Genomic DNA, 19,290 nt, shown 5'->3' on the forward strand with positions numbered 1-19,290 from the left:
AATGAGACATAAAAGAAGATTGGTTTAAATAGATTTGGTTTATTTACAAGGTTCACATAAAAGACTTTAAAACAACACGATAAAACGAGGTAAACGCTGTTAAAAGAATACAGTTCATTTGTCCATACCCTAAAAACAGTCCAAGAATCCCAGTGTGTTGATAAGTCCAATGTGAGTGTCCACCGGTGTATATACAATCCACAGAAAGTGTAATCCAAAGTTTGCAGGTGGTGAATGGAAAGGTGAGCTCTAAAATTAGCAACTCCTCAATCCAACAGTTTGGTGACTGTCCTTTGTTTGTCATGCTGCTCTCTTATACAGTTGTACTTCCTGCTTCCTGTCATGTGTCTAGTCACATGGCAGGCCAACCATCCATTTTTTAAAGACACACACTCACTTAAAATGTTAAGAGTAATAAAATGGCCTAAAAAACATGTAAAACACTTAAAACTCTATAATACATTTAAATGATTGTAATAAATAGAGCGGTAAAACACGTCTTTCTAAAAGCCAGCATATTATATAAATAGTGAAGAAAAGGCAAAAGCTTACAGCACCTGGTATTCCCAGGCGGTCTCCCATCCAAGTACTAAGCAGGCCCGACGCTGCTTAGCTTCCGAGATCAGACGAGATCGGGCGCTCTCAGCGCGGTATGGCCGTAAGCGAGGGCTGCTCCAAAAAGTGGGCTATTTAAAGATCAGCCTCCGTAAAAGCCAGCATATTATATAAATAGTGAAGAAAAGGCAAAAGCTTACAGCACCTGGTAATCCCAGGCGGTCTCCCATCCAAGTGTAACAATCGGCCTTATCAGCCGAGTTACAAGACTAAAATGGGGTCAGATTTAACTGTGAGAGATGACTAGTGGTTAAAAGAATGAGACATAAAAGAAGATTGGTTTAAATAGATTTGGTTTATTTACAAGGTTCACATAAAAGACTTTAAAACAACACGATAAAACGAGGTAAACGCTGTTAAAAGAATACAGTTCATTTGTCCATACCCTAAAAACAGTCCAAGAATCCCAGTGTGTTGATAAGTCCAATGTGAGTGTCCACCGGTGTATATACAATCCACAGAAAGTGTAATCCAAAGTTTGCAGGTGGTGAATGGAAAGGTGAGCTCTAAAATTAGCAACTCCTCAATCCAACAGTTTGGTGACTGTCCTTTGTTTGTCATGCTGCTCTCTTATACAGTTGTACTTCCTGCTTCCTGTCATGTGTCTAGTCACATGGCAGGCCAACCATCCATTTTTTAAAGACACACACTCACTTAAAATGTTAAGAGTAATAAAATGGCCTAAAAAACATGTAAAACACTTAAAACTCTATAATACATTTAAATGATTGTAATAAATAGAGCGGTAAAACACGTCTTTCTAAAAGCCAGCATATTATATAAATAGTGAAGAAAAGGCAAAAGCTTACAGCACCTGGTATTCCCAGGCGGTCTCCCATCCAAGTACTAAGCAGGCCCGACCCTGCTTAGCTTCCGAGATCAGACGAGATCGGGCGCTCTCAGCGCGGTATGGCCGTAAGCGAGGGCTGCTCCAAAAAGTGGGCTATTTAAAGATCAGCCTCCGTAAAAGCCAGCATATTATATAAATAGTGAAGAAAAGGCAAAAGCTTACAGCACCTGGTATTCCCAGGCGGTCTCCCATCCAAGTACTAAGCAGGCCCGACGCTGCTTAGCTTCCGAGATCAGACGAGATCGGGCGCTCTCAGCGCGGTATGGCCGTAAGCGAGGGCTGCTCCAAAAAGTGGGCTATTTAAAGATCAGCCTCCGTAAAAGCCAGCATATTATATAAATAGTGAAGAAAAGGCAAAAGCTTACAGCACCTGGTATTCCCAGGCGGTCTCCCATCCAAGTGTAACAATCGGCCTTATCAGCCGAGTTACAAGACTAAAATGGGATCAGATTTAACTGTGAGAGATGACTAGTGGTTAAAAGAATGAGACATAAAAGAAGATTGGTTTAAATAGATTTGGTTTATTTACAAGGTTCACATAAAAGACTTTAAAACAACACGATAAAACGAGGTAAACGCTGTTAAAAGAATACAGTTCATTTGTCCATACCCTAAAAACAGTCCAAGAATCCCAGTGTGTTGATAAGTCCAATGTGAGTGTCCACCGGTGTATATACAATCCACAGAAAGTGTAATCCAAAGTTTGCAGGTGGTGAATGGAAAGGTGAGCTCTAAAATTAGCAACTCCTCAATCCAACAGTTTGGTGACTGTCCTTTGTTTGTCATGCTGCTCTCTTATACAGTTGTACTTCCTGCTTCCTGTCATGTGTCTAGTCACATGGCAGGCCAACCATCCATTTTTTAAAGACACACACTCACTTAAAATGTTAAGAGTAATAAAATGGCCTAAAAAACATGTAAAACACTTAAAACTCTATAATACATTTAAATGATTGTAATAAATAGAGCGGTAAAACACGTCTTTCTAAAAGCCAGCATATTATATAAATAGTGAAGAAAAGGCAAAAGCTTACAGCACCTGGTATTCCCAGGCGGTCTCCCATCCAAGTACTAAGCAGGCCCGACGCTGCTTAGCTTCCGAGATCAGACGAGATCGGGCGCTCTCAGCGCGGTATGGCCGTAAGCGAGGGCTGCTCCAAAAAGTGGGCTATTTAAAGATCAGCCTCCGTAAAAGCCAGCATATTATATAAATAGTGAAGAAAAGGCAAAAGCTTACAGCACCTGGTAATCCCAGGCGGTCTCCCATCCAAGTGTAACAATCGGCCTTATCAGCCGAGTTACAAGACTAAAATGGGGTCAGATTTAACTGTGAGAGATGACTAGTGGTTAAAAGAATGAGACATAAAAGAAGATTGGTTTAAATAGATTTGGTTTATTTACAAGGTTCACATAAAAGACTTTAAAACAACACGATAAAACGAGGTAAACGCTGTTAAAAGAATACAGTTCATTTGTCCATACCCTAAAAACAGTCCAAGAATCCCAGTGTGTTGATAAGTCCAATGTGAGTGTCCACCGGTGTATATACAATCCACAGAAAGTGTAATCCAAAGTTTGCAGGTGGTGAATGGAAAGGTGAGCTCTAAAATTAGCAACTCCTCAATCCAACAGTTTGGTGACTGTCCTTTGTTTGTCATGCTGCTCTCTTATACAGTTGTACTTCCTGCTTCCTGTCATGTGTCTAGTCACATGGCAGGCCAACCATCCATTTTTTAAAGACACACACTCACTTAAAATGTTAAGAGTAATAAAATGGCCTAAAAAACATGTAAAACACTTAAAACTCTATAATACATTTAAATGATTGTAATAAATAGAGCGGTAAAACACGTCTTTCTAAAAGCCAGCATATTATATAAATAGTGAAGAAAAGGCAAAAGCTTACAGCACCTGGTATTCCCAGGCGGTCTCCCATCCAAGTACTAAGCAGGCCCGACGCTGCTTAGCTTCCGAGATCAGACGAGATCGGGCGCTCTCAGCGCGGTATGGCCGTAAGCGAGGGCTGCTCCAAAAAGTGGGCTATTTAAAGATCAGCCTCCGTAAAAGCCAGCATATTATATAAATAGTGAAGAAAAGGCAAAAGCTTACAGCACCTGGTATTCCCAGGCGGTCTCCCATCCAAGAACTAAGCAGGCCCGACGCTGCTTAGCTTCCGAGATCAGACGAGATCGGGCGCTCTCAGCGCGGTATGGCCGTAAGCGAGGGCTGCTCCAAAAAGTGGGCTATTTAAAGATCAGCCTCCGTAAAAGCCAGCATATTATATAAATAGTGAAGAAAAGGCAAAAGCTTACAGCACCTGGTATTCCCAGGCGGTCTCCCATCCAAGTGTAACAATCGGCCTTATCAGCCGAGTTACAAGACTAAAATGGGATCAGATTTAACTGTGAGAGATGACTAGTGGTTAAAAGAATGAGACATAAAAGAAGATTGGTTTAAATAGATTTGGTTTATTTACAAGGTTCACATAAAAGACTTTAAAACAACACGATAAAACGAGGTAAACGCTGTTAAAAGAATACAGTTCATTTGTCCATACCCTAAAAACAGTCCAAGAATCCCAGTGTGTTGATAAGTCCAATGTGAGTGTCCACCGGTGTATATACAATCCACAGAAAGTGTAATCCAAAATTTGCAGGTGGTGAATGGAAAGGTGAGCTCTAAAATTAGCAACTCCTCAATCCAACAGTTTGGTGACTGTCCTTTGTTTGTCATGCTGCTCTCTTATACAGTTGTACTTCCTGCTTCCTGTCATGTGTCTAGTCACATGGCAGGCCAACCATCCATTTTTTAAAGACACACACTCACTTAAAATGTTAAGAGTAATAAAATGGCCTAAAAAACATGTAAAACACTTAAAACTCTATAATACATTTAAATGATTGTAATAAATAGAGCGGTAAAACACGTCTTTCTAAAAGCCAGCATATTATATAAATAGTGAAGAAAAGGCAAAAGCTTACAGCACCTGGTATTCCCAGGCGGTCTCCCATCCAAGTACTAAGCAGGCCCGACGCTGCTTAGCTTCCGAGATCAGACGAGATCGGGCGCTCTCAGCGCGGTATGGCCGTAAGCGAGGGCTGCTCCAAAAAGTGGGCTATTTAAAGATCAGCCTCCGTAAAAGCCAGCATATTATATAAATAGTGAAGAAAAGGCAAAAGCTTACAGCACCTGGTATTCCCAGGCGGTCTCCCATCCAAGTACTAAGCAGGCCCGACGCTGCTTAGCTTCCGAGATCAGACGAGATCGGGCGCTCTCAGCGCGGTATGGCCGTAAGCGAGGGCTGCTCCAAAAAGTGGGCTATTTAAAGATCAGCCTCCGTAAAAGCCAGCATATTATATAAATAGTGAAGAAAAGGCAAAAGCTTACAGCACCTGGTATTCCCAGGCGGTCTCCCATCCAAGTGTAACAATCGGCCTTATCAGCCGAGTTACAAGACTAAAATGGGGTCAGATTTAACTGTGAGAGATGACTAGTGGTTAAAAGAATGAGACATAAAAGAAGATTGGTTTAAATAGATTTGGTTTATTTACAAGGTTAACATAAAAGACTTTAAAACAACACGATAAAACGAGGTAAACGCTGTTAAAAGAATACAGTTCATTTGTCCATACCCTAAAAACAGTCCAAGAATCCCAGTGTGTTGATAAGTCCAATGTGAGTGTCCACCGGTGTATATACAATCCACAGAAAGTGTAATCCAAAGTTTGCAGGTGGTGAATGGAAAGGTGAGCTCTAAAATTAGCAACTCCTCAATCCAACAGTTTGGTGACTGTCCTTTGTTTGTCATGCTGCTCTCTTATACAGTTGTACTTCCTGCTTCCTGTCATGTGTCTAGTCACATGGCAGGCCAACCATCCATTTTTTAAAGACACACACTCACTTAAAATGTTAAGAGTAATAAAATGGCCTAAAAAAACATGTAAAACACTTAAAACTCTATAATACATTTAAATGATTGTAATAAATAGAGCGGTAAAACACGTCTTTCTAAAAGCCAGCATATTATATAAATAGTGAAGAAAAGGCAAAAGCTTACAGCACCTGGTATTCCCAGGCGGTCTCCCATCCAAGTACTAAGCAGGCCCGACGCTGCTTAGCTTCCGAGATCAGACGAGATCGGGCGCTCTCAGCGCGGTATGGCCGTAAGCGAGGGCTGCTCCAAAAAGTGGGCTATTTAAAGATCAGCCTCCGTAAAAGCCAGCATATTATATAAATAGTGAAGAAAAGGCAAAAGCTTACAGCACCTGGTAATCCCAGGCGGTCTCCCATCCAAGTGTAACAATCGGCCTTATCAGCCGAGTTACAAGACTAAAATGGGGTCAGATTTAACTGTGAGAGATGACTAGTGGTTAAAAGAATGAGACATAAAAGAAGATTGGTTTAAATAGATTTGGTTTATTTACAAGGTTCACATAAAAGACTTTAAAACAACACGATAAAACGAGGTAAACGCTGTTAAAAGAATACAGTTCATTTGTCCATACCCTAAAAACAGTCCAAGAATCCCAGTGTGTTGATAAGTCCAATGTGAGTGTCCACCGGTGTATATACAATCCACAGAAAGTGTAATCCAAAGTTTGCAGGTGGTGAATGGAAAGGTGAGCTCTAAAATTAGCAACTCCTCAATCCAACAGTTTGGTGACTGTCCTTTGTTTGTCATGCTGCTCTCTTATACAGTTGTACTTCCTGCTTCCTGTCATGTGTCTAGTCACATGGCAGGCCAACCATCCATTTTTTAAAGACACACACTCACTTAAAATGTTAAGAGTAATAAAATGGCCTAAAAAACATGTAAAACACTTAAAACTCTATAATACATTTAAATGATTGTAATAAATAGAGCGGTAAAACACGTCTTTCTAAAAGCCAGCATATTATATAAATAGTGAAGAAAAGGCAAAAGCTTACAGCACCTGGTATTCCCAGGCGGTCTCCCATCCAAGTACTAAGCAGGCCCGACGCTGCTTAGCTTCCGAGATCAGACGAGATCGGGCGCTCTCAGCGCGGTATGGCCGTAAGCGAGGGCTGCTCCAAAAAGTGGGCTATTTAAAGATCAGCCTCCGTAAAAGCCAGCATATTATATAAATAGTGAAGAAAAGGCAAAAGCTTACAGCACCTGGTATTCCCAGGCGGTCTCCCATCCAAGTACTAAGCAGGCCCGACGCTGCTTAGCTTCCGAGATCAGACGAGATCGGGCGCTCTCAGCGCGGTATGGCCGTAAGCGAGGGCTGCTCCAAAAAGTGGGCTATTTAAAGATCAGCCTCCGTAAAAGCCAGCATATTATATAAATAGTGAAGAAAAGGCAAAAGCTTACAGCACCTGGTATTCCCAGGCGGTCTCCCATCCAAGTGTAACAATCGGCCTTATCAGCCGAGTTACAAGACTAAAATGGGATCAGATTTAACTGTGAGAGATGACTAGTGGTTAAAAGAATGAGACATAAAAGAAGATTGGTTTAAATAGATTTGGTTTATTTACAAGGTTCACATAAAAGACTTTAAAACAACACGATAAAACGAGGTAAACGCTGTTAAAAGAATACAGTTCATTTGTCCATACCCTAAAAACAGTCCAAGAATCCCAGTGTGTTGATAAGTCCAATGTGAGTGTCCACCGGTGTATATACAATCCACAGAAAGTGTAATCCAAAGTTTGCAGGTGGTGAATGGAAAGGTGAGCTCTAAAATTAGCAACTCCTCAATCCAACAGTTTGGTGACTGTCCTTTGTTTGTCATGCTGCTCTCTTATACAGTTGTACTTCCTGCTTCCTGTCATGTGTCTAGTCACATGGCAGGCCAACCATCCATTTTTTAAAGACACACACTCACTTAAAATGTTAAGAGTAATAAAATGGCCTAAAAAACATGTAAAACACTTAAAACTCTATAATACATTTAAATGATTGTAATAAATAGAGCGGTAAAACACGTCTTTCTAAAAGCCAGCATATTATATAAATAGTGAAGAAAAGGCAAAAGCTTACAGCACCTGGTATTCCCAGGCGGTCTCCCATCCAAGTACTAAGCAGGCCCGACGCTGCTTAGCTTCCGAGATCAGACGAGATCGGGCGCTCTCAGCGCGGTATGGCCGTAAGCGAGGGCTGCTCCAAAAAGTGGGCTATTTAAAGATCAGCCTCCGTAAAAGCCAGCATATTATATAAATAGTGAAGAAAAGGCAAAAGCTTACAGCACCTGGTAATCCCAGGCGGTCTCCCATCCAAGTGTAACAATCGGCCTTATCAGCCGAGTTACAAGACTAAAATGGGGTCAGATTTAACTGTGAGAGATGACTAGTGGTTAAAAGAATGAGACATAAAAGAAGATTGGTTTAAATAGATTTGGTTTATTTACAAGGTTCACATAAAAGACTTTAAAACAACACGATAAAACGAGGTAAACGCTGTTAAAAGAATACAGTTCATTTGTCCATACCCTAAAAACAGTCCAAGAATCCCAGTGTGTTGATAAGTCCAATGTGAGTGTCCACCGGTGTATATACAATCCACAGAAAGTGTAATCCAAAGTTTGCAGGTGGTGAATGGAAAGGTGAGCTCTAAAATTAGCAACTCCTCAATCCAACAGTTTGGTGACTGTCCTTTGTTTGTCATGCTGCTCTCTTATACAGTTGTACTTCCTGCTTCCTGTCATGTGTCTAGTCACATGGCAGGCCAACCATCCATTTTTTAAAGACACACACTCACTTAAAATGTTAAGAGTAATAAAATGGCCTAAAAAACATGTAAAACACTTAAAACTCTATAATACATTTAAATGATTGTAATAAATAGAGCGGTAAAACACGTCTTTCTAAAAGCCAGCATATTATATAAATAGTGAAGAAAAGGCAAAAGCTTACAGCACCTGGTATTCCCAGGCGGTCTCCCATCCAAGTACTAAGCAGGCCCGACCCTGCTTAGCTTCCGAGATCAGACGAGATCGGGCGCTCTCAGCGCGGTATGGCCGTAAGCGAGGGCTGCTCCAAAAAGTGGGCTATTTAAAGATCAGCCTCCGTAAAAGCCAGCATATTATATAAATAGTGAAGAAAAGGCAAAAGCTTACAGCACCTGGTATTCCCAGGCGGTCTCCCATCCAAGTACTAAGCAGGCCCGACGCTGCTTAGCTTCCGAGATCAGACGAGATCGGGCGCTCTCAGCGCGGTATGGCCGTAAGCGAGGGCTGCTCCAAAAAGTGGGCTATTTAAAGATCAGCCTCCGTAAAAGCCAGCATATTATATAAATAGTGAAGAAAAGGCAAAAGCTTACAGCACCTGGTATTCCCAGGCGGTCTCCCATCCAAGTACTAAGCAGGCCCGACGCTGCTTAGCTTCCGAGATCAGACGAGATCGGGCGCTCTCAGCGCGGTATGGCCGTAAGCGAGGGCTGCTCCAAAAAGTGGGCTATTTAAAGATCAGCCTCCGTAAAAGCCAGCATATTATATAAATAGTGAAGAAAAGGCAAAAGCTTACAGCACCTGGTATTCCCAGGCGGTCTCCCATCCAAGTGTAACAATCGGCCTTATCAGCCGAGTTACAAGACTAAAATGGGATCAGATTTAACTGTGAGAGATGACTAGTGGTTAAAAGAATGAGACATAAAAGAAGATTGGTTTAAATAGATTTGGTTTATTTACAAGGTTCACATAAAAGACTTTAAAACAACACGATAAAACGAGGTAAACGCTGTTAAAAGAATACAGTTCATTTGTCCATACCCTAAAAACAGTCCAAGAATCCCAGTGTGTTGATAAGTCCAATGTGAGTGTCCACCGGTGTATATACAATCCACAGAAAGTGTAATCCAAAGTTTGCAGGTGGTGAATGGAAAGGTGAGCTCTAAAATTAGCAACTCCTCAATCCAACAGTTTGGTGACTGTCCTTTGTTTGTCATGCTGCTCTCTTATACAGTTGTACTTCCTGCTTCCTGTCATGTGTCTAGTCACATGGCAGGCCAACCATCCATTTTTTAAAGACACACACTCACTTAAAATGTTAAGAGTAATAAAATGGCCTAAAAAACATGTAAAACACTTAAAACTCTATAATACATTTAAATGATTGTAATAAATAGAGCGGTAAAACACGTCTTTCTAAAAGCCAGCATATTATATAAATAGTGAAGAAAAGGCAAAAGCTTACAGCACCTGGTATTCCCAGGCGGTCTCCCATCCAAGTACTAAGCAGGCCCGACGCTGCTTAGCTTCCGAGATCAGACGAGATCGGGCGCTCTCAGCGCGGTATGGCCGTAAGCGAGGGCTGCTCCAAAAAGTGGGCTATTTAAAGATCAGCCTCCGTAAAAGCCAGCATATTATATAAATAGTGAAGAAAAGGCAAAAGCTTACAGCACCTGGTATTCCCAGGCGGTCTCCCATCCAAGTACTAAGCAGGCCCGACGCTGCTTAGCTTCCGAGATCAGACGAGATCGGGCGCTCTCAGCGCGGTATGGCCGTAAGCGAGGGCTGCTCCAAAAAGTGGGCTATTTAAAGATCAGCCTCCGTAAAAGCCAGCATATTATATAAATAGTGAAGAAAAGGCAAAAGCTTACAGCACCTGGTATTCCCAGGCGGTCTCCCATCCAAGTGTAACAATCGGCCTTATCAGCCGAGTTACAAGACTAAAATGGGATCAGATTTAACTGTGAGAGATGACTAGTGGTTAAAAGAATGAGACATAAAAGAAGATTGGTTTAAATAGATTTGGTTTATTTACAAGGTTCACATAAAAGACTTTAAAACAACACGATAAAACGAGGTAAACGCTGTTAAAAGAATACAGTTCATTTGTCCATACCCTAAAAACAGTCCAAGAATCCCAGTGTGTTGATAAGTCCAATGTGAGTGTCCACCGGTGTATATACAATCCACAGAAAGTGTAATCCAAAGTTTGCAGGTGGTGAATGGAAAGGTGAGCTCTAAAATTAGCAACTCCTCAATCCAACAGTTTGGTGACTGTCCTTTGTTTGTCATGCTGCTCTCTTATACAGTTGTACTTCCTGCTTCCTGTCATGTGTCTAGTCACATGGCAGGCCAACCATCCATTTTTTAAAGACACACACTCACTTAAAATGTTAAGAGTAATAAAATGGCCTAAAAAACATGTAAAACACTTAAAACTCTATAATACATTTAAATGATTGTAATAAATAGAGCGGTAAAACACGTCTTTCTAAAAGCCAGCATATTATATAAATAGTGAAGAAAAGGCAAAAGCTTACAGCACCTGGTATTCCCAGGCGGTCTCCCATCCAAGTACTAAGCAGGCCCGACGCTGCTTAGCTTCCGAGATCAGACGAGATCGGGCGCTCTCAGCGCGGTATGGCCGTAAGCGAGGGCTGCTCCAAAAAGTGGGCTATTTAAAGATCAGCCTCCGTAAAAGCCAGCATATTATATAAATAGTGAAGAAAAGGCAAAAGCTTACAGCACCTGGTAATCCCAGGCGGTCTCCCATCCAAGTGTAACAATCGGCCTTATCAGCCGAGTTACAAGACTAAAATGGGGTCAGATTTAACTGTGAGAGATGACTAGTGGTTAAAAGAATGAGACATAAAAGAAGATTGGTTTAAATAGATTTGGTTTATTTACAAGGTTCACATAAAAGACTTTAAAACAACACGATAAAACGAGGTAAACGCTGTTAAAAGAATACAGTTCATTTGTCCATACCCTAAAAACAGTCCAAGAATCCCAGTGTGTTGATAAGTCCAATGTGAGTGTCCACCGGTGTATATACAATCCACAGAAAGTGTAATCCAAAGTTTGCAGGTGGTGAATGGAAAGGTGAGCTCTAAAATTAGCAACTCCTCAATCCAACAGTTTGGTGACTGTCCTTTGTTTGTCATGCTGCTCTCTTATACAGTTGTACTTCCTGCTTCCTGTCATGTGTCTAGTCACATGGCAGGCCAACCATCCATTTTTTAAAGACACACACTCACTTAAAATGTTAAGAGTAATAAAATGGCCTAAAAAACATGTAAAACACTTAAAACTCTATAATACATTTAAATGATTGTAATAAATAGAGCGGTAAAACACGTCTTTCTAAAAGCCAGCATATTATATAAATAGTGAAGAAAAGGCAAAAGCTTACAGCACCTGGTATTCCCAGGCGGTCTCCCATCCAAGTACTAAGCAGGCCCGACGCTGCTTAGCTTCCGAGATCAGACGAGATCGGGCGCTCTCAGCGCGGTATGGCCGTAAGCGAGGGCTGCTCCAAAAAGTGGGCTATTTAAAGATCAGCCTCCGTAAAAGCCAGCATATTATATAAATAGTGAAGAAAAGGCAAAAGCTTACAGCACCTGGTATTCCCAGGCGGTCTCCCATCCAAGAACTAAGCAGGCCCGACGCTGCTTAGCTTCCGAGATCAGACGAGATCGGGCGCTCTCAGCGCGGTATGGCCGTAAGCGAGGGCTGCTCCAAAAAGTGGGCTATTTAAAGATCAGCCTCCGTAAAAGCCAGCATATTATATAAATAGTGAAGAAAAGGCAAAAGCTTACAGCACCTGGTATTCCCAGGCGGTCTCCCATCCAAGTGTAACAATCGGCCTTATCAGCCGAGTTACAAGACTAAAATGGGATCAGATTTAACTGTGAGAGATGACTAGTGGTTAAAAGAATGAGACATAAAAGAAGATTGGTTTAAATAGATTTGGTTTATTTACAAGGTTCACATAAAAGACTTTAAAACAACACGATAAAACGAGGTAAACGCTGTTAAAAGAATACAGTTCATTTGTCCATACCCTAAAAACAGTCCAAGAATCCCAGTGTGTTGATAAGTCCAATGTGAGTGTCCACCGGTGTATATACAATCCACAGAAAGTGTAATCCAAAATTTGCAGGTGGTGAATGGAAAGGTGAGCTCTAAAATTAGCAACTCCTCAATCCAACAGTTTGGTGACTGTCCTTTGTTTGTCATGCTGCTCTCTTATACAGTTGTACTTCCTGCTTCCTGTCATGTGTCTAGTCACATGGCAGGCCAACCATCCATTTTTTAAAGACACACACTCACTTAAAATGTTAAGAGTAATAAAATGGCCTAAAAAACATGTAAAACACTTAAAACTCTATAATACATTTAAATGATTGTAATAAATAGAGCGGTAAAACACGTCTTTCTAAAAGCCAGCATATTATATAAATAGTGAAGAAAAGGCAAAAGCTTACAGCACCTGGTATTCCCAGGCGGTCTCCCATCCAAGTACTAAGCAGGCCCGACGCTGCTTAGCTTCCGAGATCAGACGAGATCGGGCGCTCTCAGCGCGGTATGGCCGTAAGCGAGGGCTGCTCCAAAAAGTGGGCTATTTAAAGATCAGCCTCCGTAAAAGCCAGCATATTATATAAATAGTGAAGAAAAGGCAAAAGCTTACAGCACCTGGTATTCCCAGGCGGTCTCCCATCCAAGTACTAAGCAGGCCCGACGCTGCTTAGCTTCCGAGATCAGACGAGATCGGGCGCTCTCAGCGCGGTATGGCCGTAAGCGAGGGCTGCTCCAAAAAGTGGGCTATTTAAAGATCAGCCTCCGTAAAAGCCAGCATATTATATAAATAGTGAAGAAAAGGCAAAAGCTTACAGCACCTGGTATTCCCAGGCGGTCTCCCATCCAAGTGTAACAATCGGCCTTATCAGCCGAGTTACAAGACTAAAATGGGGTCAGATTTAACTGTGAGAGATGACTAGTGGTTAAAAGAATGAGACATAAAAGAAGATTGGTTTAAATAGATTTGGTTTATTTACAAGGTTAACATAAAAGACTTTAAAACAACACGATAAAACGAGGTAAACGCTGTTAAAAGAATACAGTTCATTTGTCCATACCCTAAAAACAGTCCAAGAATCCCAGTGTGTTGATAAGTCCAATGTGAGTGTCCACCGGTGTATATACAATCCACAGAAAGTGTAATCCAAAGTTTGCAGGTGGTGAATGGAAAGGTGAGCTCTAAAATTAGCAACTCCTCAATCCAACAGTTTGGTGACTGTCCTTTGTTTGTCATGCTGCTCTCTTATACAGTTGTACTTCCTGCTTCCTGTCATGTGTCTAGTCACATGGCAGGCCAACCATCCATTTTTTAAAGACACACACTCACTTAAAATGTTAAGAGTAATAAAATGGCCTAAAAAAACATGTAAAACACTTAAAACTCTATAATACATTTAAATGATTGTAATAAATAGAGCGGTAAAACACGTCTTTCTAAAAGCCAGCATATTATATAAATAGTGAAGAAAAGGCAAAAGCTTACAGCACCTGGTATTCCCAGGCGGTCTCCCATCCAAGTACTAAGCAGGCCCGACGCTGCTTAGCTTCCGAGATCAGACGAGATCGGGCGCTCTCAGCGCGGTATGGCCGTAAGCGAGGGCTGCTCCAAAAAGTGGGCTATTTAAAGATCAGCCTCCGTAAAAGCCAGCATATTATATAAATAGTGAAGAAAAGGCAAAAGCTTACAGCACCTGGTAATCCCAGGCGGTCTCCCATCCAAGTGTAACAATCGGCCTTATCAGCCGAGTTACAAGACTAAAATGGGGTCAGATTTAACTGTGAGAGATGACTAGTGGTTAAAAGAATGAGACATAAAAGAAGATTGGTTTAAATAGATTTGGTTTATTTACAAGGTTCACATAAAAGACTTTAAAACAACACGATAAAACGAGGTAAACGCTGTTAAAAGAATACAGTTCATTTGTCCATACCCTAAAAACAGTCCAAGAATCCCAGTGTGTTGATAAGTCCAATGTGAGTGTCCACCGGTGTATATACAATCCACAGAAAGTGTAATCCAAAGTTTGCAGGTGGTGAATGGAAAGGTGAGCTCTAAAATTAGCAACTCCTCAATCCAACAGTTTGGTGACTGTCCTTTGTTTGTCATGCTGCTCTCTTATACAGTTGTACTTCCTGCTTCCTGTCATGTGTCTAGTCACATGGCAGGCCAACCATCCATTTTTTAAAGACACACACTCACTTAAAATGTTAAGAGTAATAAAATGGCCTAAAAAACATGTAAAACACTTAAAACTCTATAATACATTTAAATGATTGTAATAAATAGAGCGGTAAAACACGTCTTTCTAAAAGCCAGCATATTATATAAATAGTGAAGAAAAGGCAAAAGCTTACAGCACCTGGTATTCCCAGGCGGTCTCCCATCCAAGTACTAAGCAGGCCCGACGCTGCTTAGCTTCCGAGATCAGACGAGATCGGGCGCTCTCAGCGCGGTATGGCCGTAAGCGAGGGCTGCTCCAAAAAGTGGGCTATTTAAAGATCAGCCTCCGTAAAAGCCAGCATATTATATAAATAGTGAAGAAAAGGCAAAAGCTTACAGCACCTGGTATTCCCAGGCGGTCTCCCATCCAAGTACTAAGCAGGCCCGACGCTGCTTAGCTTCCGAGATCAGACGAGATCGGGCGCTCTCAGCGCGGTATGGCCGTAAGCGAGGGCTGCTCCAAAAAGTGGGCTATTTAAAGATCAGCCTCCGTAAAAGCCAGCATATTATATAAATAGTGAAGAAAAGGCAAAAGCTTACAGCACCTGGTATTCCCAGGCGGTCTCCCATCCAAGTGTAACAATCGGCCTTATCAGCCGAGTTACAAGACTAAAATGGGATCAGATTTAACTGTGAGAGATGACTAGTGGTTAAAAGAATGAGACATAAAAGAAGATTGGTTTAAATAGATTTGGTTTATTTACAAGGTTCACATAAAAGACTTTAAAACAACACGATAAAACGAGGTAAACGCTGTTAAAAGAATACAGTTCATTTGTCCATACCCTAAAAACAGTCCAAGAATCCCAGTGTGTTGATAAGTCCAATGTGAGTGTCCACCGGTGTATATACAATCCACAGAAAGTGTAATCCAAAGTTTGCAGGTGGTGAATGGAAAGGTGAGCTCTAAAATTAGCAACTCCTCAATCCAACAGTTTGGTGACTGTCCTTTGTTTGTCATGCTGCTCTCTTATACAGTTGTACTTCCTGCTTCCTGTCATGTGTCTAGTCACATGGCAGGCCAACCATCCATTTTTTAAAGACACACACTCACTTAAAATGTTAAGAGTAATAAAATGGCCTAAAAAACATGTAAAACACTTAAAACTCTATAATACATTTAAATGATTGTAATAAATAGAGCGGTAAAACACGTCTTTCTAAAAGCCAGCATATTATATAAATAGTGAAGAAAAGGCAAAAGCTTACAGCACCTGGTATTCCCAGGCGGTCTCCCATCCAAGTACTAAGCAGGCCCGACGCTGCTTAGCTTCCGAGATCAGACGAGATCGGGCGCTCTCAGCGCGGTATGGCCGTAAGCGAGGGCTGCTCCAAAAAGTGGGCTATTTAAAGATCAGCCTCCGTAAAAGCCAGCATATTATATAAATAGTGAAGAAAAGGCAAAAGCTTACAGCACCTGGTAATCCCAGGCGGTCTCCCATCCAAGTGTAACAATCGGCCTTATCAGCCGAGTTACAAGACTAAAATGGGGTCAGATTTAACTGTGAGAGATGACTAGTGGTTAAAAGAATGAGACATAAAAGAAGATTGGTTTAAATAGATTTGGTTTATTTACAAGGTTCACATAAAAGACTTTAAAACAACACGATAAAACGAGGTAAACGCTGTTAAAAGAATACAGTTCATTTGTCCATACCCTAAAAACAGTCCAAGAATCCCAGTGTGTTGATAAGTCCAATGTGAGTGTCCACCGGTGTATATACAATCCACAGAAAGTGTAATCCAAAGTTTGCAGGTGGTGAATGGAAAGGTGAGCTCTAAAATTAGCAACTCCTCAATCCAACAGTTTGGTGACTGTCCTTTGTTTGTCATGCTGCTCTCTTATACAGTTGTACTTCCTGCTTCCTGTCATGTGTCTAGTCACATGGCAGGCCAACCATCCATTTTTTAAAGACACACACTCACTTAAAATGTTAAGAGTAATAAAATGGCCTAAAAAACATGTAAAACACTTAAAACTCTATAATACATTTAAATGATTGTAATAAATAGAGCGGTAAAACACGTCTTTCTAAAAGCCAGCATATTATATAAATAGTGAAGAAAAGGCAAAAGCTTACAGCACCTGGTATTCCCAGGCGGTCTCCCATCCAAGTACTAAGCAGGCCCGACCCTGCTTAGCTTCCGAGATCAGACGAGATCGGGCGCTCTCAGCGCGGTATGGCCGTAAGCGAGGGCTGCTCCAAAAAGTGGGCTATTTAAAGATCAGCCTCCGTAAAAGCCAGCATATTATATAAATAGTGAAGAAAAGGCAAAAGCTTACAGCACCTGGTATTCCCAGGCGGTCTCCCATCCAAGTACTAAGCAGGCCCGACGCTGCTTAGCTTCCGAGATCAGACGAGATCGGGCGCTCTCAGCGCGGTATGGCCGTAAGCGAGGGCTGCTCCAAAAAGTGGGCTATTTAAAGATCAGCCTCCGTAAAAGCCAGCATATTATATAAATAGTGAAGAAAAGGCAAAAGCTTACAGCACCTGGTATTCCCAGGCGGTCTCCCATCCAAGTACTAAGCAGGCCCGACGCTGCTTAGCTTCCGAGATCAGACGAGATCGGGCGCTCTCAGCGCGGTATGGCCGTAAGCGAGGGCTGCTCCAAAAAGTGGGCTATTTAAAGATCAGCCTCCGTAAAAGCCAGCATATTATATAAATAGTGAAGAAAAGGCAAAAGCTTACAGCACCTGGTATTCCCAGGCGGTCTCCCATCCAAGTGTAACAATCGGCCTTATCAGCCGAGTTACAAGACTAAAATGGGATCAGATTTAACTGTGAGAGATGACTAGTGGTTAAAAGAATGAGACATAAAAGAAGATTGGTTTAAATAGATTTGGTTTATTTACAAGGTTCACATAAAAGACTTTAAAACAACACGATAAAACGAGGTAAACGCTGTTAAAAGAATACAGTTCATTTGTCCATACCCTAAAAACAGTCCAAGAATCCCAGTGTGTTGATAAGTCCAATGTGAGTGTCCACCGGTGTATATACAATCCACAGAAAGTGTAATCCAAAGTTTGCAGGTGGTGAATGGAAAGGTGAGCTCTAAAATTAGCAACTCCTCAATCCAACAGTTTGGTGACTGTCCTTTGTTTGTCATGCTGCTCTCTTATACAGTTGTACTTCCTGCTTCCTGTCATGTGTCTAGTCACATGGCAGGCCAACCATCCATTTTTTAAAGACACACACTCACTTAAAATGTTAAGAGTAATAAAATGGCCTAAAAAACATGTAAAACACTTAAAACTCTATAATACATTTAAATGATTGTAATAAATAGAGCGGTAAAACACGTCTTTCTAAAAGCCAGCATATTATATAAATAGTGAAGAAAAGGCAAAAGCTTACAGCACCTGGTATTCCCAGGCGGTCTCCCATCCAAGTACTAAGCAGGCCCGACGCTGCTTAGCTTCCGAGATCAGACGAGATCGGGCGCTCTCAGCGCGGTATGGCCGTAAGCGAGGGCTGCTCCAAAAAGTGGGCTATTTAAAGATCAGCCTCCGTAAAAGCCAGCATATTATATAAATAGTGAAGAAAAGGCAAAAGCTTACAGCACCTGGTATTCCCAGGCGGTCTCCCATCCAAGTACTAAGCAGGCCCGACGCTGCTTAGCTTCCGAGATCAGACGAGATCGGGCGCTCTCAGCGCGGTATGGCCGTAAGCGAGGGCTGCTCCAAAAAGTGGGCTATTTAAAGATCAGCCTCCGTAAAAGCCAGCATATTATATAAATAGTGAAGAAAAGGCAAAAGCTTACAGCACCTGGTATTCCCAGGCGGTCTCCCATCCAAGTGTAACAATCGGCCTTATCAGCCGAGTTACAAGACTAAAATGGGATCAGATTTAACTGTGAGAGATGACTAGTGGTTAAAAGAATGAGACATAAAAGAAGATTGGTTTAAATAGATTTGGTTTATTTACAAGGTTCACATAAAAGACTTTAAAACAACACGATAAAACGAGGTAAACGCTGTTAAAAGAATACAGTTCATTTGTCCATACCCTAAAAACAGTCCAAGAATCCCAGTGTGTTGATAAGTCCAATGTGAGTGTCCACCGGTGTATATACAATCCACAGAAAGTGTAATCCAAAGTTTGCAGGTGGTGAATGGAAAGGTGAGCTCTAAAATTAGCAACTCCTCAATCCAACAGTTTGGTGACTGTCCTTTGTTTGTCATGCTGCTCTCTTATACAGTTGTACTTCCTGCTTCCTGTCATGTGTCTAGTCACATGGCAGGCCAACCATCCATTTTTTAAAGACACACACTCACTTAAAATGTTAAGAGTAATAAAATGGCCTAAAAAACATGTAAAACACTTAAAACTCTATAATACATTTAAATGATTGTAATAAATAGAGCGGTAAAACACGTCTTTCTAAAAGCCAGCATATTATATAAATAGTGAAGAAAAGGCAAAAGCTTACAGCACCTGGTATTCCCAGGCGGTCTCCCATCCAAGTACTAAGCAGGCCCGACGCTGCTTAGCTTCCGAGATCAGACGAGATCGGGCGCTCTCAGCGCGGTATGGCCGTAAGCGAGGGCTGCTCCAAAAAGTGGGCTATTTAAAGATCAGCCTCCGTAAAAGCCAGCATATTATATAAATAGTGAAGAAAAGGCAAAAGCTTACAGCACCTGGTAATCCCAGGCGGTCTCCCATCCAAGTGTAACAATCGGCCTTATCAGCCGAGTTACAAGACTAAAATGGGGTCAGATTTAACTGTGAGAGATGACTAGTGGTTAAAAGAATGAGACATAAAAGAAGATTGGTTTAAATAGATTTGGTTTATTTACAAGGTTCACATAAAAGACTTTAAAACAACACGAT

The 19,290-nt window shown here is 41.5% G+C and overlaps 32 non-coding genes across 32 annotated transcripts; all 32 read right to left on the bottom strand.

The window, feature by feature from the left end:
- Positions 1-545: 545 nt before the first annotated feature.
- Positions 546-664, bottom strand: LOC141307916 (5S ribosomal RNA). The gene has a single exon (XR_012346847.1). It is a non-coding gene; the product is annotated as a 5S ribosomal RNA (ribosomal RNA).
- Positions 665-1,417: 753 nt separating this feature from the next.
- LOC141317835 (5S ribosomal RNA) lies at positions 1,418-1,536 on the bottom strand. Its single transcript, XR_012352189.1, has one exon. It is a non-coding gene; the product is annotated as a 5S ribosomal RNA (ribosomal RNA).
- Positions 1,537-1,620: 84 nt separating this feature from the next.
- Positions 1,621-1,739, bottom strand: LOC141307927 (5S ribosomal RNA). Its single transcript, XR_012346857.1, has one exon. It is a non-coding gene; the product is annotated as a 5S ribosomal RNA (ribosomal RNA).
- Positions 1,740-2,492: 753 nt separating this feature from the next.
- LOC141307938 (5S ribosomal RNA) lies at positions 2,493-2,611 on the bottom strand. The gene has a single exon (XR_012346868.1). It is a non-coding gene; the product is annotated as a 5S ribosomal RNA (ribosomal RNA).
- Positions 2,612-3,364: 753 nt separating this feature from the next.
- Positions 3,365-3,483, bottom strand: LOC141307949 (5S ribosomal RNA). Its single transcript, XR_012346879.1, has one exon. It is a non-coding gene; the product is annotated as a 5S ribosomal RNA (ribosomal RNA).
- An 84-nt stretch (positions 3,484-3,567) lies between these two features.
- On the bottom strand, positions 3,568-3,686 carry LOC141318496 (5S ribosomal RNA). The gene has a single exon (XR_012352810.1). It is a non-coding gene; the product is annotated as a 5S ribosomal RNA (ribosomal RNA).
- Positions 3,687-4,439: 753 nt separating this feature from the next.
- Positions 4,440-4,558, bottom strand: LOC141307961 (5S ribosomal RNA). Its single transcript, XR_012346890.1, has one exon. It is a non-coding gene; the product is annotated as a 5S ribosomal RNA (ribosomal RNA).
- An 84-nt stretch (positions 4,559-4,642) lies between these two features.
- LOC141307972 (5S ribosomal RNA) lies at positions 4,643-4,761 on the bottom strand. The gene has a single exon (XR_012346901.1). It is a non-coding gene; the product is annotated as a 5S ribosomal RNA (ribosomal RNA).
- Positions 4,762-5,515: 754 nt separating this feature from the next.
- On the bottom strand, positions 5,516-5,634 carry LOC141307983 (5S ribosomal RNA). The gene has a single exon (XR_012346912.1). It is a non-coding gene; the product is annotated as a 5S ribosomal RNA (ribosomal RNA).
- Positions 5,635-6,387: 753 nt separating this feature from the next.
- On the bottom strand, positions 6,388-6,506 carry LOC141308005 (5S ribosomal RNA). Its single transcript, XR_012346934.1, has one exon. It is a non-coding gene; the product is annotated as a 5S ribosomal RNA (ribosomal RNA).
- An 84-nt stretch (positions 6,507-6,590) lies between these two features.
- LOC141308016 (5S ribosomal RNA) lies at positions 6,591-6,709 on the bottom strand. The gene has a single exon (XR_012346945.1). It is a non-coding gene; the product is annotated as a 5S ribosomal RNA (ribosomal RNA).
- Positions 6,710-7,462: 753 nt separating this feature from the next.
- LOC141308027 (5S ribosomal RNA) lies at positions 7,463-7,581 on the bottom strand. The gene has a single exon (XR_012346956.1). It is a non-coding gene; the product is annotated as a 5S ribosomal RNA (ribosomal RNA).
- Positions 7,582-8,334: 753 nt separating this feature from the next.
- On the bottom strand, positions 8,335-8,453 carry LOC141317836 (5S ribosomal RNA). The gene has a single exon (XR_012352190.1). It is a non-coding gene; the product is annotated as a 5S ribosomal RNA (ribosomal RNA).
- An 84-nt stretch (positions 8,454-8,537) lies between these two features.
- Positions 8,538-8,656, bottom strand: LOC141308038 (5S ribosomal RNA). The gene has a single exon (XR_012346967.1). It is a non-coding gene; the product is annotated as a 5S ribosomal RNA (ribosomal RNA).
- Positions 8,657-8,740: 84 nt separating this feature from the next.
- On the bottom strand, positions 8,741-8,859 carry LOC141308049 (5S ribosomal RNA). Its single transcript, XR_012346978.1, has one exon. It is a non-coding gene; the product is annotated as a 5S ribosomal RNA (ribosomal RNA).
- A 753-nt stretch (positions 8,860-9,612) lies between these two features.
- Positions 9,613-9,731, bottom strand: LOC141308060 (5S ribosomal RNA). Its single transcript, XR_012346989.1, has one exon. It is a non-coding gene; the product is annotated as a 5S ribosomal RNA (ribosomal RNA).
- Positions 9,732-9,815: 84 nt separating this feature from the next.
- LOC141308071 (5S ribosomal RNA) lies at positions 9,816-9,934 on the bottom strand. Its single transcript, XR_012347000.1, has one exon. It is a non-coding gene; the product is annotated as a 5S ribosomal RNA (ribosomal RNA).
- Positions 9,935-10,687: 753 nt separating this feature from the next.
- On the bottom strand, positions 10,688-10,806 carry LOC141308082 (5S ribosomal RNA). The gene has a single exon (XR_012347011.1). It is a non-coding gene; the product is annotated as a 5S ribosomal RNA (ribosomal RNA).
- Positions 10,807-11,559: 753 nt separating this feature from the next.
- Positions 11,560-11,678, bottom strand: LOC141308093 (5S ribosomal RNA). Its single transcript, XR_012347022.1, has one exon. It is a non-coding gene; the product is annotated as a 5S ribosomal RNA (ribosomal RNA).
- Positions 11,679-11,762: 84 nt separating this feature from the next.
- On the bottom strand, positions 11,763-11,881 carry LOC141318498 (5S ribosomal RNA). Its single transcript, XR_012352811.1, has one exon. It is a non-coding gene; the product is annotated as a 5S ribosomal RNA (ribosomal RNA).
- Positions 11,882-12,634: 753 nt separating this feature from the next.
- Positions 12,635-12,753, bottom strand: LOC141308104 (5S ribosomal RNA). Its single transcript, XR_012347033.1, has one exon. It is a non-coding gene; the product is annotated as a 5S ribosomal RNA (ribosomal RNA).
- Positions 12,754-12,837: 84 nt separating this feature from the next.
- On the bottom strand, positions 12,838-12,956 carry LOC141308127 (5S ribosomal RNA). The gene has a single exon (XR_012347055.1). It is a non-coding gene; the product is annotated as a 5S ribosomal RNA (ribosomal RNA).
- Positions 12,957-13,710: 754 nt separating this feature from the next.
- LOC141308138 (5S ribosomal RNA) lies at positions 13,711-13,829 on the bottom strand. The gene has a single exon (XR_012347066.1). It is a non-coding gene; the product is annotated as a 5S ribosomal RNA (ribosomal RNA).
- Positions 13,830-14,582: 753 nt separating this feature from the next.
- LOC141308149 (5S ribosomal RNA) lies at positions 14,583-14,701 on the bottom strand. Its single transcript, XR_012347077.1, has one exon. It is a non-coding gene; the product is annotated as a 5S ribosomal RNA (ribosomal RNA).
- Positions 14,702-14,785: 84 nt separating this feature from the next.
- Positions 14,786-14,904, bottom strand: LOC141308160 (5S ribosomal RNA). Its single transcript, XR_012347088.1, has one exon. It is a non-coding gene; the product is annotated as a 5S ribosomal RNA (ribosomal RNA).
- Positions 14,905-15,657: 753 nt separating this feature from the next.
- Positions 15,658-15,776, bottom strand: LOC141308171 (5S ribosomal RNA). Its single transcript, XR_012347099.1, has one exon. It is a non-coding gene; the product is annotated as a 5S ribosomal RNA (ribosomal RNA).
- Positions 15,777-16,529: 753 nt separating this feature from the next.
- LOC141317837 (5S ribosomal RNA) lies at positions 16,530-16,648 on the bottom strand. Its single transcript, XR_012352191.1, has one exon. It is a non-coding gene; the product is annotated as a 5S ribosomal RNA (ribosomal RNA).
- Positions 16,649-16,732: 84 nt separating this feature from the next.
- On the bottom strand, positions 16,733-16,851 carry LOC141308193 (5S ribosomal RNA). The gene has a single exon (XR_012347121.1). It is a non-coding gene; the product is annotated as a 5S ribosomal RNA (ribosomal RNA).
- An 84-nt stretch (positions 16,852-16,935) lies between these two features.
- On the bottom strand, positions 16,936-17,054 carry LOC141308204 (5S ribosomal RNA). Its single transcript, XR_012347132.1, has one exon. It is a non-coding gene; the product is annotated as a 5S ribosomal RNA (ribosomal RNA).
- A 753-nt stretch (positions 17,055-17,807) lies between these two features.
- LOC141308215 (5S ribosomal RNA) lies at positions 17,808-17,926 on the bottom strand. The gene has a single exon (XR_012347143.1). It is a non-coding gene; the product is annotated as a 5S ribosomal RNA (ribosomal RNA).
- Positions 17,927-18,010: 84 nt separating this feature from the next.
- LOC141308226 (5S ribosomal RNA) lies at positions 18,011-18,129 on the bottom strand. Its single transcript, XR_012347154.1, has one exon. It is a non-coding gene; the product is annotated as a 5S ribosomal RNA (ribosomal RNA).
- A 753-nt stretch (positions 18,130-18,882) lies between these two features.
- Positions 18,883-19,001, bottom strand: LOC141308237 (5S ribosomal RNA). The gene has a single exon (XR_012347165.1). It is a non-coding gene; the product is annotated as a 5S ribosomal RNA (ribosomal RNA).
- Positions 19,002-19,290: the final 289 nt, after the last annotated feature.

The sequence above is a fragment of the Garra rufa genome, chromosome 1, assembly GCF_049309525.1.
Source record: "Garra rufa chromosome 1, GarRuf1.0, whole genome shotgun sequence".
NCBI classification, from domain to species: domain Eukaryota; kingdom Metazoa; phylum Chordata; class Actinopteri; order Cypriniformes; family Cyprinidae; genus Garra; species Garra rufa.